Source organism: Spermophilus citellus (assembly GCF_964194105.1).
Source record: "Spermophilus citellus genome assembly, chromosome: 5".
NCBI classification, from domain to species: Eukaryota; Metazoa; Chordata; class Mammalia; order Rodentia; family Sciuridae; genus Spermophilus; species Spermophilus citellus.
Window position 1 is genome coordinate 67,215,839 of NC_138186.1, and position 13,611 is coordinate 67,229,449.

At 33.7% G+C, this 13,611-nt stretch overlaps 1 protein-coding gene across 1 annotated transcript in view; it reads right to left on the minus strand.

The window, feature by feature from the left end:
* The window catches only part of PKHD1 (PKHD1 ciliary IPT domain containing fibrocystin/polyductin), a gene marked incomplete at its 5' end in the record, with an annotated part of 435,617 nt that overhangs the window by 150,290 nt on the left and 271,716 nt on the right, over positions 1 to 13,611 (minus strand). The gene's annotated exons all lie outside the window — the stretch shown is intronic.

The following is a 13,611-nucleotide window of genomic DNA, read 5'->3' on the forward strand; positions in this document are numbered from 1 at the left end:
TCATAGGTTAAGGGACTTGTCTAAATGTAGGCAATTAGTAAGCAACTATGGTTGAACAAAGGTCTGTTTGCCTGTGTTTTATTAAGCAAGTGTTGTTTTTATAAATTCTTTTAGCAGCATAAAGACACATAAAGGTATGAGACAAGGATTCTCCGGCAACATATGAGAATCACTGCTGACCTAAGCCTATGGCTACAAACAGGGGTGTTTGGTCACTTTCACAGTATGAAATTGTACAGAGAATTTACTGAAGTGAGCTAGTGAATAAGGATCTATATAGTATATATTCTTTTGAAAATATATCTTAGAGTACAGAAAATATCAGAAAGAGTTGATCATTTAAGAAATAAGTGGTAGAAAAGTAGTCCTCAAACTCTATAGTGAATCAAACAAGTTCACAAAAACTATCTGCTATCAAACAAGACTTTCCAGTTCAGAAATTTCCTGAAAACATAACCAAAAGTGAGATTGCCAGATACCATATGAATAACTGGTAAACTTAAAATTACCCAGTTTTCCTTTGGGTTAGTGGTTTTTCAAATAGCATAAAAATCATTGTCCCCACTGGCATTTCATATGTTACTGGTCAGACAAAAGGCTCCAGGTGAGTTTGAAGCCTGTTAAATACCCATCTGCACACTGCAAGCTTCACAGTCTCTACTCTGAAAGGAATTGTTGACAGGAAGGCTCAGAGAGGCAAGTGAATGTGCCTAGAGTCAGGTCACAGGAGAGTGAGGATTAGAGCCCACCGGCTGTATATTTCCAAGAGGACACTAAGATCCGCTGCTGCTCTGTATAGGTAATACCCATCCCCACTTGAAAAACAAGTGTATCTCAAAGATGTGCTAGAGCAGGAAGAAGGGAAGCAGGGGAGGAGGAGAATGTTAAGCAAATGTGTAGGGCACAGCTCTTATCTTGCGGTTATAAGTCTGTCCAGTAAGCTGTTTTCCAACTGTGATTTCATTTATTTCACGGAGGGTAGTTTAAAGTCTTGAGGAAAAAAAAAAAAAAAGGCCTACCACTAAACAGATACCAGAGAGAAAAAAAAAGTAGGACAGTTTTTGCCCTAGAGAAATATATGCAGAGTCCCACAAAAAGAGTTCAGCGTTTCTCTAAAATCAGAGATTAAATCAATTATGCAACCCAAAACTGCAGCACATGTGGAGTTTCGCAGAAAGCCTGGGCAAAATTAGTCGGCCTGCCATGATCTTTTGGTATCCGAAGTAACCAGAGTTTGGATTCTTTTTTTGTTAAGATGGGGGGGGGGGCAGAGGATAGAGACTGGGTAGAATCCAGGCAAGGATAAAAGAGGAAATAAAAGCTATTCTAACATCAAGATGCACTGCTTCTTGAATTTGTAAAAGCTTGACAAATGGAAAACTAAAGGCTGAGATCCTCGGTGTTATTCTCAGATCTAGCAAAGAAAGATGAGGCACTTTCTTCAGCATGGACTTTGCCCCTAAATGAGAGCAGCCACTTCTAAGAGAAGATGCTCCAGATAAGATAGTCTGTCCTTGGTTTATCTACATAAAGCTACTCCCAGCTGCCCCAAACCATAGCAAAAAAAAAAAAAAAAAAAAAAAATATGTAAAATCTGGAGGAATTTATATACACATAATGGGAGGGGAAAGAATTGTCATTGCACTGCAAAACTGTTCCAGATGTTTTTGCAGACATGATTTCATTTCATTCTCGCAGGATTTTGATAAATATTGTAGAGGTTCTCATGAGGAAACTGAGGCAAACAGAGGTTAAGTAACTTGTCATAAATTACATAGCTATTAGGTGGTGAAGTTGGGCCTTAGACTTAATAAGTACCATTCTATGATATGTAGCTGTGGAGGAATAAAAGAGAAATAAAGCAAAGTTGCTATTACTTAGCATGATGGTGGGTAACAGAGGGGAAACAGAACAGGTTCCAGATGCTAAAATCACCTGGGGAGATGGAAGAAAATAAGTTCTGGTGTATGAAAGATAACCATAATAATGATTTGCGGAATATGGTACAAATGGATTCCATGAACTTCAAAAGGTAAGAAAAGGGGGAAAGGACCTTTTATTATTTTATTAACTAAACCTCTTTGATGGAATCAAGTAAAATCCAAGTTTACACATAAGTCCACTCTATCAACACGACTCCCCACACCTTGTACTTGGGTAACCCATACTGGATTACTTACCAATCTCTTAGCATTTTCCATGCACACAAGAGCCTTCAGTTTTTTTTTTTTTAACCCTCATTCTTCCTCTTAATCTCCCCTCAACATTTGGCTCCCTGTAATTGATTTCTAAAAGTTTTCTATGCACTTGACTTAGATGCCCCTTTTTTGTGCATGAAAATATCTGTGCCCCCTTGATGCAATAATTCTACTTCATGAAATTTGTCCTGAAGAGCTATTATGGACAAAATTTAACGCCCAAATTCTTTGATGCAATGTTATTGTTATAAATAATCACAAACAGTTTTAAATGCTTTGAAACAGCAAACAACTAGAAATGTCTCTGATCATGTGGAACCCCTCCCTGTCACCCCTGGCTTCCTAACAAGCTCAATAGCTGACCTCACAAGCCCTAAGCATTCCACCTGCTCCCTTGCCTCTGCTCTCTTGGCCTGAAACACTGCCCCTCCCCTTTGAATCATGGCTCTTATTTACTGCCAAACACAATTCAGATGCCACCTCTCTTTGGATCTTTCTTTGTCAACTAAGTCTGGGTTGTTGTCCTATCCAGCTGTCCCAGTATGCCATGTTTTACCTCAAGACTTCAAAAATTGCCTTCTGCCTGACTCTTTCCTTGGTGAGCTGAGAGAATAAATAGTATGTGGCCAGCAGAGTTCATTTGTAAATATTTTATACAGAAATAGTGAAATAGATAATTTTTACCAGTTCTCCACCATGAAACAATTAGAAATAAAGACAAACACTCTGTAGTAGTTTTAAAAAATCTTATTTCACAATTTTAAACTTGTATGCATTTAATATCATAGCTTCAAAATACATAAACTAAGCAAAAATTGGATAACTATGAGGAAAAAAATAGATATATCTATAACAATCGTGGAAAAGTCAACACATCTGACTCAGAATAAATAAAATAAGGTTACAGCACTTTTGAAAAATACACTGCTTGAATAATAAGCAAAGATGAAAAAATAAATCAACAAAGAATGCACATTCTTTTCAAGCATGCAGAAAACATTTGTAAGAACTGATATATGATGACCATAAAGAAAGTTTAACAAATTTAAAAGGATCAGAATTATATAACTTATGCTTTCTGATTATAGTTCAATCAAGATGTATAATTTATAATGAAAAGTAAGAGCCACATGAAAGTAAAGATTTTTCCAGTTTTCTGAAGATACCGTAAGGAAAATAAAAAAGCAAGATATATGAGAAAATTCATTTTCAATATATGTAGCCAAAAAATATTATATCTGAAAAGTATAAATGTCTTTAATAGGTAAATAAAAACAGATTATCTGTCATTAAAAAGAGTAAGAGAACAATTACTTCACAAGATGATCCTAAATAGAAAATAAATTTATAGGGCTAAGGTTGCAGCTCAGTGATAGAGCGCTCACCTAGGACGTGTGAGGCCCTGAGTTTGATCCTTAGCACCACATGAAAATAAATAAATAAAATAAAGGTATTGTGTCCAACTACAACTAAAAAATAAATATTAAAAAAAGAAAATAAATTTATAAAAATTATTTGATTACATTAGAAATAAGATATATAAAGTTAAAATAATAATTAAATCTCACTATATTTCTCCTGGAATAGATAAATAATGTGTAATTAAACTACATATTTTTATTTTATGAAAATCTTCTATATACATGTCGTCTTCTACAATGAATAAGAATTTATTAAGTGACTATTATGTTGCAAGAACACTCATCAGTAAGTTTCATTTACTAAAACAAATGAAAACTGGCCCAAATTCTAAATATATCTTCTGAATACTTTTTCAGTTGCTATTCACTGAATCGAAAACAACCAAATTCTGAAGTAATTTGTATTTGTACCTGAATTAACCTTGAAATTCTTATAAATACAATGATTGAACATGAAACATGGATTAGGAAACCAACATCCAAATCACTTCTACTCATTTCACTCCTGCCATCAGAAGTAGGTTATATGGTAATAACTCTGTAAGTTGAGCTTCTACTGAAAAAGCATGACTATGTTTCTCTTGTCCTGCTCTATTTTTCTCCAGAGTAGAGCCTCCAGAATGGTCTTACTATTATATCCTAGATGGCAAGCAGTTCTGAACCAATTAAATTATGATGCATACTCTTTTCTGAATTAGCTTTAATTCCCAGTGTATATTTGCCCCAGTTACCCCTAACGCACTTTTTTCCAGAAAATAAATGGATAGTGGAAGGGGTTTGCAGCTCATGAAGTAAGAAATGACAAACATTTAAAGAGATAGACATGATTTGAATATCACACAATGTATATATGTATCAAAACATAACAGAGTATTCAATAAATATGTATAATTTTATATATTATTTTTAAAAATCTTTAAACTTTTAAAAATAACTGGTAATAAAAACCAGTAGTCAGTATCATAAAATTAAGTCTAAGCCCTCACAGGGTGATTTTGTTCAGGATGACAAATTTTTTATCTTCAATGTTGCCTCTCAATTTATCAATAATTGATAAAATATTAAAATAAATATGCAAATGTGTTATTCATTCACTACTTGCAAAATATATAAATCTTCATACATGATGTTCATCAGATTAATTTATTTCTATTTGCCTGAATATCTCATTGGTAACGTGGTTACAATAATATCATTCATTTCTTGCACAATTTAAATGATTTAGTGTAATTTAATAGTGCAAAGCACAATGCAATGTCTTAATATAAAATGGGCCTTTAAAAAATGTTGGCTCATAGTAATAATAATAAAAACAGTAGAGATAAAAATAAAAAATATGACATCCATTTCAAAATTAACATTTAAGTTTGGAAATTAAAAAAAATAAGGCAAGCTCTTCTTAGCAATTAATGTCCACCTTGTAAAGTGTTAAGACACTAGACATTTCAGAGGCACAAAAACTAAGTGATCATTCATTTGGGCAGTCCAAGGAACTATAAGGAACACAAAGAATATTCCTCTCAGGCAGAGCCCACCTTCCCATCCTGTATTTTCGGCCCAGAATTCCAAGGCAGAGCCACCCTGCATTTGTACAGAGAGCCAACCTGCACTGGAGTTCCTTATTCACCAAAGTGTGGCTCCATAGCCCAACATCAGGAAACATAGAGGCTTGAGGCTTCCACCGCCATGAAACTGTAATATCACTGCTTCCATCAAGAGACAACAGTAAGGACCTATTAATACAACACCAAAGTCCCTGTGGCCTGGCTGCACCAGAGTTTTCTCTACTAGGGGTGCTAATAGTTATCATGTTGCTGAAGTAACAGAGAATCTTGCATAGGGTTGCTTATCTCTTATTTCTCCTAACAGCCAACTTCCGATGGTTATACTCTCACTAGTCATATAATTTAATACATCTATATTCTCACATCCTACCTCATAAACATCTCAGTCAACCCCCCAGACCCCCTTCCACCATCAGAAACTGTAAACCATTATGCAAACCTATTGATTATATTGTGGAAGATAACCGAACTCATCATTTCTGTTTGTAGTGACAAAACTGTAAATGTAAAAATAGAAGCTGATATATGGCTGTACATTGGTTACATTGAGTGCTATAATATTGATCTCTTCATTAAAAGTGAAGTATTGGTAACCTGCAGGCACACTATAAGCCAATAGGGCAGAAGCTATAATATCTCAGATCTACACTGTAAGAGAGGAAGACACATAGACATCGTGAAAAAACAAGGGAGGAAAGTGCCCCAAACAAACCAAGACACTACAATGATAGAATCCATAGATAGTGAAGAAGGTGAAATGTCAGATAAGGAGTTCAGAATATACATTACTAAAATGATTTGGGAATTAAAAAACGACCTAAATGAGAAGATACTGACAACAATCAATCACTTCAACAAAGATATAAGAGAACAAATTCAGGCTACCATCAATCACATCAACAAAGAGATAAGAGAAAAAATACAGGTTTTAAAAGATTACTTCAAAAAAGAGATAGAGATACTGAAAAACAAAACAAACAGAAATCCTCAAAATTAAAGAAACAATAAGCTAAGTAAACAACCCAATAGATAGGATCACCAACAGACTAGACCATTTGGAAGACAGAACCTCAGACACTGAAGACAAAATACACAATCTTGAAAATAAAGTTGACCTCAACAGTGAAGATAGTAAGAAATCATGAACAGAATATCTAAGAATTATGGGATACCATCAAAAGACCAAATTTAAGATTTATTGGGATAGAGGAAGGTTCATAGATTCAAACCAAAGGAATGCACAGTCTCTTCAATGAAATAATATCAGAAAATTTCCAAAGCATGAAGAATGAATTAGAAAATCAAATACAAGAGGCCTATTGGATACCAAATGTACAATAAAACAGGTTGACACCAAGACACATTCCAGTGAAAATGCCTAGCATACAGAATAAGGATAGAATTTCAAAGGCCACAAGAAAGACAAATCAAATTACCTATAATGGAAGACCAATTCGAATCTCAGCAAATTTTTCAACCCAGACTCTCAAAGCTAGGAGATCCTGGAAAAACATATACTAAGCTCTAAAAAATAATGGATGCCAACCAAGAGTCTTATATCATATGAAATTAATCTTCCAATTTGACAATGAAATAAAAACATTCCATGATAAACAAAAGCTAAAAGAATTTACAGCAAGAAAGCATGCAGTATAGAACATTCTTGGCAAAATATTCCATGAGGAGGAAATGAAAATCTGCCAATGGCAGAACTACAATAAAATAAAAGCAAAAAAAAAAAAAAAGAGAGAGAGAAAACAAGTCAAGCTAAATAACAAAAGTAAACAAAAATGACCAGTAATAAATCATATCTCAATAATAACCCTAAATGTTTTTGGCTTAAGCTCACCAATCAAAAGATACAGGCTGGTAGATTGGATTTTAAAAAGGCCCAACAATATGCTGCCTTCAAGAGACTCATCTCATTGGAAAAGACACCCACAGACTGAAGGTGAAAGGTTGAGATAAATATATCATTCACATAGCCTGCATAAACAAGCAGGGGTTTGCATCCTCATATCAAATAAAGTAGACTTCAAGCCAAAGTTAATCAAAAGGGATAAAGATGGACATTTTATACTGCTTAATGGAACCATATATCAACAAGACATAACAGTTATAAATCTATATGCCCCAAACAATGGAGCATCTATGTTCATCAATCATACTCTTCTCAAGTTCAAGAGTCAAATAGATCACAAAACAATAATTCTGGGTGACATTAACACACCTCTTTCACCACTAGATAGATCTACCAAACAAAAGCTAAACAAAGAAACTATAGAACTCAATAATACAATCAATAACTTAGACTTAACTATATAGAGTATATTATCCATCAATGAGCAAATACACTTTCTTCTCAGCAGCACATGGATCTTTCTCTAAAATAGACCATATATTATGCCACAAAGCAAATCTTAGTAAATACAGAAAAGTAGAGCTACTACCCTGCATTCTATCAGACCACAATGGAATGAAATTAGAAACCAATGATAAAATAAATATAAAAGCTACTCCAATGCCTGGAAACTAAACAATATGCTATTGAATGAATAATGGGTTGCAAAAGATATCAAGGAGGAGATTTAAAAAATTCTTAGAAGTAAATGAGAACACTGATCCAACATATTGAAATCTCTGGGACACCATGAAGGCAGCGCTCAGAGGAAAGTTCATTGCATTAAGTTCATTCCTTCAAAGAAGAAAAAATCAACAAATAAACGACCTAACATTACATCTCAAAGCCCTAGAAACAGAAGAACAAATCAACCCCAAAAGCAGTAGAAGATAAGAAATAATTAAAATTAGAGCTGAAATCAATGAAATTGAAACAAAAGAAACAATAGAAAAAATTGACAAAACAAAAAGTTGGTTCTTTGTAAAAATAAATAAAAATTGATAAACCATTAGCCATGCTAACAAAGAGAAGAAGAGAGAAAATTCAAATTACTAACATCCATGATGAAAAAGGAAATATTACAATGGACCCTACTGAAATACAGAAGATTATTTTGAAAATCTGTACTCCAATAAAATAGAAAATATCAAAGACATCCACAAATTTCTGGAGGCATATGATATGCCTAAACTAAATCAGGATGATATACACAATTTAAACTGAACAATTTTGGGCTGGGAATGTGGCTCAAGCGGTAGCGCGCTCGCCTGGCATGCGTGCGGCCCGGGTTCGATCCTCAGCACCACATACCAACAAAGATGTTGTGTCCACCAAGAACTAAAAAATAAATATTAAAAATTCTCTCTCTCTCTCTCTCTCTCTCTCTCTCTCTCTCTCTCTCTCTCTCTCCTCTCTCACTCTCTCTTTAAAAAAAAATAAAATAAATAAACTGAACAATTTCAAGCAAGGAGGACACCATCAGAAGTCTACCAACCAAGAAAAGCCCAGGACTGGATGAATATACAACTAGGTTCTAAAAGACCTTTAAAAAATAACTAACACCAATACTTCTCAAAATATTTCATGAAATAGAAAAAGAGGGTACACTTCCAAACACATTCTATGAGGCCAATATCACCCTGATTCCAAAACCAGACAAAGACACATCAAAGAAAGAAAACTTCAGACCAAAATCTCTAATGAACATAGATGCAAAAGTTCTCAGTAAAATTCTGGCAAATCAAATAAAAAAACAGTTAGTGTATCACAATCAAGTCGGATTCATCCAAAAAATGCAAGGTTGGTTCAACATACGGAAATCAATAAGTGTAATTCATCACATCAATAGGCTCAAAGATAAAAATTATATGATCATCTCAATAGATGCTGAGAATCTATTGAGATGATCATTTGATAAAACACAGCATCCCTTCATGTTCAAAACACTTGAAAAATTAGGGATAACAGGAACATACCTCAACAATATAAAGGCTATCTATGTGAAGCTCTAGGCCAACATCATTCTAAATGGAGAAAAATGGAAAGCATTCCCTCTAAAAATTTGAACAAGACAGGGATGTCCTCTGTCACCACTTCTATTGAACATAGTTCTTGAAACTCTAGCCAGAACAGAGAGTTGAAAGAAATTAAAGGGATACAGATAGGAAAAGAAGAACTCAAATTATCAATATATGCAGACGATATGATTCGACACCTAGAAGACCCAAAACATTCCACCAGAAATCTCCTAGAACTAATAAATGAATTCAGCAAAGTAGCTGGATATAAAATCAACAACCAAAACATCAAAGGCATTTCTGTACATCAGTGACAAATCCGCTGAAAGTGAAACTAGGAAAACCACCCCATTTACAATAGCCTCAAAAAAAAAAAAAAATCCTTGGGAATCAACTTAACGAAAGAGGTGAAAGACCTCTACAATGAAAACTACAACACACTAAAGAAAGAAATTAAAGAATATCTTAGAAGATGGGAAGATTTACCTTGTTCTTTGATAGGCAGAATTAATATTGTCAAAATGACCATTCTATCAAAAGCACTATACAGATTCAATGCAATCCCAATCAAAATCCCAATGGCATTCCTTATAGAAATAGAGAAAGCAATCATGAAATTCATCTGAAAAAATAGGAGACCCAGAATAGCAAAGCAATCCTTAGCAACAAGAATGAAGCTGGTGGCATTACTATTCCAGACCTAAAACTATACTACAGAGCAATAGTAACAAAAACAGCATGGTATTGACACCAAAATAAACCTGTAGACCAATGGTACAGAATAGAGGACAGAGAGTCTAACCCACATAACTTCAGTTATCTTCTATTAGACAAAGGTGTCAAAAACATACATTGTAGAAAAGATAGCCTCTTCAAAAATGGTGCTGGGAAAACTGGAAATTCATATGCAACAAAATGAAATTAAACCCCTATCTTTCACCATGCACAAAACTCAACTCAAAGTGGATCAAGGACCTAGAAATTAAACCAGAGACTCTGCATCTAATAGAAGAAAAAGTAGGCCCTACTCTCCATCATGTGGGATTAGGCTCAACTTCCTTAATAAGACTCCTGTGGCACAATAATTAAAATCAAGAATCAATAAATGGGATAGACTCAAACTAAGAAGCTTCTTCTCAGCAAAAGAAACAATCCATGAGGTGAACAGAGAGCCTACATCCTGGGAGCAAATCTTTACCCTTCACACATCAGATAGAGCACTAATCTCTAGGGTCTATAAAAAACTCAAAAAGCTAAACACCAAAAAAATAAAATAATAATAATGATAATAGTAATAATCCAATCAACAAATGGGCCAAGGACATGAACAGACACTTCTCAGAAGAGGATATACAATCAATCAACAAATATATGAAAAAATGTTCAACATCTCTAGCAATTAGAGAAATGCAAATCAAAACTACTCTAAGATTTCATCTCACTCCAGTCAGAATGGAAGCTATTACGAACACAAACAACAATAAATGTTGGCAAGAATGTAGGGGAAAAGACACACTCATACATTGCTGGTGGGACTCAAATTGGTACAGCCACTCTGGAAAGCAATATGGAGATTCCTTGGAAAACTGGGAATGGAACCACAATTTGACCCAGCTCTCCCACTCCTCGGTTTATACTCAAAGGACTTAAAAACAGCATACTACAGGGACACAGCCATATCAATGTTTATAGCAGCATAATTCACAATAGCTAAATTATGGAACCAACCTGTATGCCCTTCAGTAGATGAATGGACAGGGAAGCTTTGGTGTATATATACACAATGGAACAGTATTCAGCATTAAAAGAGAATAAAATCATGGCATTTGACAGTAAATTGGTGAAGTTGAAGAATATAATGCTAAGTGAAGCAAACCAATCCCCAAAAATAAAAAGCCGAATATTTTCTTTGATATGAGGATGGAGATCCATAATGGCGATTGTGGAGAGGGGAACATGGGAGGAATGAAGGAACTTTAGATAGTGAAAAGGGAAGAGAGGGAAAGGGACAGGCAAGGGGGTAGGAATGATGATGGAATGAGTTAGACATCATTACCCTAAGTACATGGATAAGATATGAATGGTGTGAAAATATTCTGTGTACAATCAGCATCTTGAAAAATTGTGTTCTATATATATATAATATGAAATGAATTGCATTCTGCCATCATGTACAACAAATCAGAATAAATAAAAAAATTTAAAAAATTTTTTAAATTGCTCTCAAATTCATTAAAACTTACAATAGTTTTCTAACCAAACAAAACATCAAAACACAATACCCATATCATTCATTTATTAACTTATTCAACTATTTTTTAAAAATAATTTTGTTTTTCCAGGCAAAATTAACTAATCAAATAATATTTAATGTTTTATTATGTGATTGTTTTTATAATTAAATGAAAATTTATAGCTCTTTAAGAAAGCTTATGTTACTGTTATAGAGGTTTCTGAGTTAGAAGTACAGTTTAGGAAATATTAATATTGACAACACTATAATCCTAAACATGATTACTGCAAATATATTCAGTACATCAGAAAAATCCCTATGTTAGTGTTTTGCTTGACAATATATACAGAAAATTCATGGGTAATGTGATTTTTGTGAAAGTATAATATCCATCAGAAAATAAAGAGATATTTCTATGTTTAACCTCATTTTGAAATACATATTATTTAAGTGTTACATGTCAGTTTCATTAAAGATGCTCTGAGCACAGAAATGGGACTTCATTTCTGTATCCTTAAAAGACAAAGAATTAAGAATAATATAATAGTGATATCCCTTTGATGCTTCATTTTTAGTTTATTAGCTAATTATTAGTTTGATTAGACAACTGTCAATGTAAACAATGAGATTTGTTGACTGATAATCTTCATTAGCTAATTTACAAACCATCTATTACAAATATCTATGTAAAAATTATATTTACAACTTAAATCGGTATTTGTATTGTTTTCCAGTAAATGTTAAATTTGAAAGAGGACATTTATTAATATTTCTTAACCCTAATATATTGTTTTTTAACAAACATCACACACAAGATTCTCTGGCTGCTCAGTGGTATTGTGGCTTTAGGCTGGAGGATACATTTTAATCTACACTTTTCTCAGGTTTGTCTCCTTCTTATTACTTAATCATCCAATGAGCCTTACAGAACTGTCAGTTTGGAAGGCAATAAACTGTGTATGGATTTTTCTTCTTCTTTAGGATTGAGAAACCCCAATCATGGAAGCAATGAATGAAATTTCCATAGACCTTGTACTTCATTTCCTGACAATCAAAGTCATCTGCTAATGATGACCTTAGGCTCCTGGCTACAAATGTGAGACAGGGCTGACAAATACCCATCACTGGCTCTGAAAAACAAAATGTGACAAGTTTTAGGACAAAAGCCCAAGTACCTAGTATAATTACTGAACAACAAGGCAGTTCATCACATGATCTGGCTGTGACAGGCCAAAGAAACAATGAACTTCTGTGTCCCAGTTACATTGATGTGTGGGGTATGCCTTGTTGATCTAGCCCTTCCTGAGGGTCTGCTAAGTTTTAAATATCACCAGAAGAGTCAGTACATAAATTTATTTGCATAAAATAAATAAATTATACAAATTTATATAAATTGAGTATCTAAATAGGGGTGTTATTATATACTACATATAGTACATTTATTTGATATTACTATTTTTATAAGTTACACAATAATAACTTATTATTATACAATAATAATACAAATTATAGAAATTTATTATTGATGATTATCCTCTCTGAAATCTTTCTCTAAACTATTACAAGAAAAATTATTATATGGAATTCTAAAAGTACAAGACAACACCAGTCTCCCACAAGCTGAACATTTGGGTCAATAATTTGCTAGCACCACTGATACGTTTGATAACAAGGAAGACAAGTTAAGGCACAGGAACAACATCTTACCTAGGAAGAAGCAGGACTGAAGGAGATGAGTTCAGACAGCTCTTTGTGGGAAATAAATGCAAAGACTTAGAACATTCATCAAACCGATGTTTATTTATCAGGCTTTGAGTTGGGAATTTTTCATCAGTACTAAACAGACTATAAAAATTGAATTTGGATTTGTATAAAATCACCAAATTTTTCAATGTGTTTTTTACACTTGCTTTGTTCCTTTCATATAGGAAATAAATGTATTACAGTCATTTAAACATGAACACTATAATTCCTTCTTTACAGAATTTAAGCATGATGTGTTACAAGAAAAATACACTGAGCTGAAAGATAGAACCAGATATGTGCATGCAGTTCTGTGTATGCTAATCAGTGAGACACACATTATCAGAAGCCTACTATGCAGAAAGGACTAGGATTGTGTAAAATATTCTGAAGAAGTCTACCATTTAAGGGAGAGGACATTTATGAAAACATACCACTATACAGCAATAAAATGACAACATGAATAAGTAGAATGGACCTGAAAAAAGAATATTCTGAAATCTACTGAATGGTGACAGGAAAGGCTTCAAAGT